Source organism: Tupaia chinensis, unplaced genomic scaffold (assembly GCF_000334495.1).
Source record: "Tupaia chinensis unplaced genomic scaffold, TupChi_1.0 Scaffold000308_1, whole genome shotgun sequence".
Classification (NCBI taxonomy): domain Eukaryota; kingdom Metazoa; phylum Chordata; class Mammalia; order Scandentia; family Tupaiidae; genus Tupaia; species Tupaia belangeri.
This window is the reverse complement of record NW_006159798.1, coordinates 1,157,498-1,163,683: the sequence shown is the minus strand read 5'-3', so window position 1 is coordinate 1,163,683 and position 6,186 is coordinate 1,157,498.

Below are 6,186 nucleotides of genomic sequence, written 5' to 3'. Positions count from 1 at the left end.
AGCAGAGAAACAAGTCATGGTGGTCTGTTAAAAATAAATAAATAAATAAATAAATAAATAAATAAATATGAAAAGAGTGAGTAGAGAAATGGTGTTGGGGCTAGATGTAAACAGAAGAACAATGGAAAGGGCTAATTAAGGGAGTCCAAAGACCATGGAGTTGAATGGGAGTTTCTGCACTTGAAAGAATCTGTGAACTAAATCTTTTGTCCATATTCCTTGGAAATAGTATTAGCTGCTGAAAAAAACTATCTTTGTCTCATCTTCATCTTCAAAAGCCAAGAAAACGTCTAGGGAGCAGATACATTTAATTCCAGTCTACTTTCTTTAAACTGCACAAATTATCCAGTCCAGAACCTTTCCCTATGTTTTAGTTGTAGTGTAATTTGCCAGAAGCCTTTTCAAAAAGTGGTATTTTACTTTGTTGTACTCATCTTTAACTTTTTATTAAAAGTTATATATATTTCAAAATAGTAGTCTGCTTATTTTTGAACTCCTTTGGTACACAGGCACATACTAGACTAAAGCAAATCATGTTAATAGTACTTAAAATGAGATCATCCACAGGATTTTCCCTATGAATCAGCCCTCATGACAGAGATTATGATTTTATTATCATTCCTAAGAGTAGTTTAATCAAATAATTGAATCAGAAATTCTTTCCATTCAGGTTTGAGAGACTTTTGTCTTCACATCTTAACTCGTTTATGGTATCTTTCCTATCATAACTCTGAAAATTAATACTCCAATTTGAGCTTGAATCCTCTCATACTAATTGAATAACTTTCTTGCTGTAGATAATTAAATGATTTTCTGTATTTAAGCAGCAAATTTAAATTTGTGAAACAGGTAAGACTTGTAAAATCAAGACTGAAATAATTTTAGATGTAAAGTTTTTCTTTTTTTCTTTTTGCTCTTAATGCTTCACAAGTTAGAAACTCTCTTTGACGTCGATAATTGCTCATATCTTGAAAGAAAGATTTTGGAAAGACTGAGATAAAGAGAGCACTTTTTGGCAAATCCAAAACTCTAGTTCAGAAATGACACATAAAAAACCTGCCAGGTTTTTGTCTCAAGTGCTCTAAATCACAGTGGCTTGAATCAAGGCATAGGACAAGATGCCCTTTCTGGCATTAGTGGTAAATGTAGAATATCTGTTAAATACCTTGGTACTCAAAGCTTGTTTACTGGTGAAATCTCTTTTCCCTGAAACATCTCCAAAAATGCAGAGAGGTTTTTGTTTATTTGTTCATTGGTTTTTCTTTAGTAGGCAAATACTTGTTGAGAAAAAAAAAATTACTTCTCTAAAATATATATGCAAAATATTCTTCTACTACTTTTTTTGTGTTATCTGAATTACTGTGTTATTTCTGGCTAGGAAATGCAGAGAATAATTCTGCTTTTCCTGAACAGAGGACACTGGCTGAACAACATTTCTGCAGCAACCTGAAAACAAATGGCAGACAATGTGGATAGTGTGAGGAGGAGTTGCCCCTGTGCAAAGCTTCAAGGCCGTCTCTGAGAAGCAGGTGTTGCTCTTTACTTTGAATGGGAAATAAATTCAAAGGTATACCTGAAACAAAAGTGGAACCTGCTATGTAATGTTTCATACGGAAATTGGACTTTAAATTTCTTATAAAGCCATATTAAGCTATTAACTAAAGCCCATACTTTATTCAGATTTCTTTAGTATTTACCCAATATACCTTTCCTGTTCCAGGATTCCATCCAGGACACCACATTGCTTTTTGTTGCTGTGACAGTCTTCTCTGGTTTGCGTCGCTATGAGGACATTGGAATTTTAGAAGAGGACCAGTGATTTTTAAAATATCTCTCAAGTAGAGTTTAATTGTTTCTTTTTTATGATTACGGATTTATATGTGTTGTGGAGGAAGACCACGCAGTTGTAAAGTGCCATTTTTATTGGCTATCACGGGGACATATTGATATTGTATTGATCACCTAGCTGAGACAGTGCTTGTCAGGTTCTCCACTCTAATTTTGCTCTTTCTTCCTCTTTCAAAATTGTATTATTTGTGGGAACCAGCAGTTAGCGTAATGGCTATGTCGCTGGCCTCCCACGTAGTCGACCGCGGTTCGTGTCCCGGACCCGGTGGCTTAAAACTCACGCCAGGCTCATGTGCGTGCATGCCCAAGATCCCGAGAGGAGAATGGAGGAGAAGGGATTGCGGCGGGACCATCCCCCCTGGGGGGTGATTTCTCGCTTTCTGTCTCTATGTCTCTCTCTGTCTGTCTGGCGAGCGCACGCGCCCTCCAGTGAAAATCTCTCAAAAAAAAATTGTATTATTTGTAAGGAAGTCACTATGTATACATAGCCCACACTTTAGTGAGAAGTTATGTTTTCTCTTGTTGAGAGACATTACATTATTTTAGCACCTAGAGTTCATTCGAATCTTCCATCCTTGCTTATTTGTAACTTCTTTCTCTGACAGTGAAAAACTGGCTCCTTACTTACTTATTAGTTCTATTCTAGTATACCAGTAAGGTAGTTTCAGAATTGCTAACCTGTACCCCTATGATAAACGAAACTACCAACTAGAGTATACTGTCTTCATACAGGTATCTTTTTTAAAAAAAGAATTATTTATTTAATTGTATTTATTATTATTAATCATTTTTTTTTTTAGAAAGAGATTTTTGCTATAGGGCATATGTGCTCCCCAGAGAGACAGAAATACAGAGACAGAAAGTGAGAAATCATCCTCCAAGGGGGATGGACACGCTGCAATCCCTTCTCCTCCATTCTCCTCTCAGGACTTTGGGCGCACATATATACATGCCTGGTGTGAGTTTTAACCTGCTGGGTTCGGGACTTGAACCGTGGTCAACTATGTGCGAGTCCAGCGATGTAGTCATTACACCATTTGATGGTGTGCGTATTGTTAAATTTTCTATAGGGCACATGTGCTCACCAGAGAGAGAGAGAAAATGAGAACGCAAACTGCCAGATCTGGGACTCGAACCTCATTCAGCCATGAGAGAGTCCAGTGCCTTAACCACCACACCCCCTGGTGGCCCCTCATACAGGTATCTCTGTCTTTGCACTTAGAATATTCTGTTTTCCAGAGTTACATAGATCACCTCTTTCCCCTGCATCCTCTTCAGTGAGATTATATCATACATTTCTAATAAAATTAAGTTGAAACTCATCTCGGTTTGCATCTGTTCCTGAGGTAGCTCAAACTTTTCATTGACTTTTTAAAAATTTTTCTTTGTGATGTACTGTTATGTGAGTTTTGACAGATATAAAGAACCATATATCCTTCAGGAAGTATTATAAATATCAGTTTCATCATCCTAAAATTCCCTCTGCTGTTACTCCATGGTCAAGATCTCTTTTTTTTCCCTCAACACTTGACAGCCTCTGATGAGTCTTCCACCTCACAGTTTTGTTCCTTTCATAATGTTACACAAATGCAGTCACAGAATGTGTAGCCTTGTGGGTCTGACTTCTCTCCCTTGTCAAAATGCATTCAAGGGCGGGAACCAGCAGTTAGCATAATGACTATGTCGCTGGTCTCCCACGTAGTCGACCGCGGTTCGCGTCCCAGACCCGGTGGCGTAAAACTCACGCCGGGCGCGCGTGTGTGTGTGCGTGTGGGTGTGTGCCCAAGATCCCAAGAGGAGAATGGAGGAGAAGGGGTTGTGGTGTGACCATCTCCCCTGGAGGGTGATTTCTCGTTTTCTGTCCCTCTGTCTCTCTCTGTCTGTCTGGCGAGCGCACGCGCCCTATAGCGAAAAACCTCTCAAAAAAAAAATGCATTCAAGGGTCATCTATGTTGTTATATGACTTATTAATCCATTCCTTTTTATTGCTGAGTTATTATTTCATTCTATGGATGTTCTAAACTTTGTTAATCTGTTCAAGGACATTTTGTTTATTTCCAGTTTTTGTCAACTATGAATAAACCTGCTATCAATAATCTTTAGGGGGTATCACAAAGGTGGAGAGAACTATGTTGGGTCTAGCAGGTTGTGTAGCATCTTACCAGGCTGCAATGTTAGATGAAGACTTAGCTGTTGGGAAAGAAATAAGAAGAGAAAAAACTGTGTTAGCCCACATTCTCCTATCTAGAAGGGTATTCTGAGGCGCATTTAAGAATAAAAATCTGTTTATAGATGTTGCAGCAATCGGGGATGGTTCTGCACAGAAAATACCCCACCTGTGGGAAACTGCTAAGCCATATTGAGCACCATCATTACCACAAGTGAGTTCAGTCAGTACTTTCTGAGCATACACAGTATGGCAAGCACTGTGTCTGTGGCGGAACCAAATACAAATAACCAGATTCCTGGTTTTAAGTACAATATTTTATGGGAGCAGAACCTGATAAGGGAGAATTGCAATTGTGGCAGGGACACAGTATACCAATGTAGTAACAGCCTCTATTGTGTGTATTGGTGTAGCAGGTAGTCAGAGATGAGTGAGGCACATGTATACAGAAATGTCAACCCCTGGAGAAACTGTGGAGCGATGGAAAGTGAGCTTTGGAACCAAAGAGAGAGAGTAAGGTCAGTCTTCTCATTCCCTGTGGCTATTAAATAAGTCAATAGTACTGCACAAGTCATTTCCCTTCTCTGAGCCCCAGGGATTTCTGAGTAATAATCAGTATAGGAAAGGTACTTGACATACACACGTCTGCATTTATTCATTCAACATATATTAACATGGTTGAATGCAATAGATTAGACAGGCAAGGACAGGAGACCAACAAACGAATAGAAGAAGTGGATCGTTTTGGGTTGTGGTAAATCATATAAAGATAGTAAAATAAGGTGATGTGGCAGGAAGTGGCAGAAGGAGATGCTAGTGTATCTTGTACATTAGGTGGCTTTGGAACCACTTTCTAAGGGAGTGACTATTTTAGCTGAAATATAAATGATAAAATGGAGTCGACTATGTTCGGTGAACTGTTTTATAACCTAATGAATGATCATTATAGAACACATGATTTTGCCCAGAAAATTACATGTCAAATAATCAGATCAGAAGGGGGCCTTAAGATAATCAAAATCTATAAATATATTATCTTTAGATATCATTTCTCCTATATACATACACTGGGTCCTAAGATAGCTGTCTGTTTATGATCTCTGATTGATCTATAACAACAATGTTCTTAAATTGGGGAACCTAGACCCATTGATCCAGTTTGCCTTGCTGGGAAGCTGGCTTTGTAATTCTGAATCATGGTAAGTGATTGAGCTTAACTTGACCTCTGAAAAAGCAGGTAACCCAAAGCAAGTGTGTCAGCTCAGGGCTAATCTGCAGGTGTGTCAGCTCAGGGCTAATCTGCAGGTTAATTTGTGGCACTCTGGCTCTGGCCCTCTCTGATGATTTGTACTTGTTTAAGCTCATTACGAAGGCACCTGGTACCCAGAAGCACCATTGGCTCTCTGACTTGAGTGAGTGAGCGTGTCACTAGATTTCCTGGCATGTGGATTAGATGTTTGGTTGCCTACTTTTCTGCTGAGACCACACATAAAAAATCCAAGGAAGCAAAAGATGGAATAAATATTAAATTCTTCATTGTGCTACTGGTTGTAAGGTAAGAGGAAATACTGAGTTTAAGCTTTCAGCCTCACAAAAGTTGGCATTATATGCAAGTGTTACCTTGTGTACCTTTATTTTTCAACATTTTTGCCAGTGGCTAAAACAAATACTTTGAAAGAAATGCAACATAGGTACTTATATTTAAGGAAATTACATTTCTATCTGGTCTTTTGGCTTCTAGGAGAGGCTGGTCCAGGTAAATGAAAATTTATTTGAAAAGAAATGTCTATTGTATAAAGATAGTGCTTTTATTGATGATTGCCAGATGGTTCATGTACTCCCCCGAGAGACAGAAAGTACCCTGTAACTGGACGTGGTCATGCCACAATCTTTCCTTCATTTCATAAGGATTTGGGGCATGCATGCATATTTTTTTGTCAAGCAGTCATATCTGGGATTTGAACCCCAATCAATGGTATGTGATCTAGCTCCCAAAGCACAGTGCCTAACAGTTTTGCTCTAGCGCTAACTGGAGAAGTACCCTATAACTGGACGTGGTCATGCCACAATCTTTTCTCCTTCATTTCATAAGGATTTGGGGCATGCATGCATATTTTTTTGTCAAGCAGTCATATCTGGGATTTGAACCCCAATCAATGGTATGTGATCTA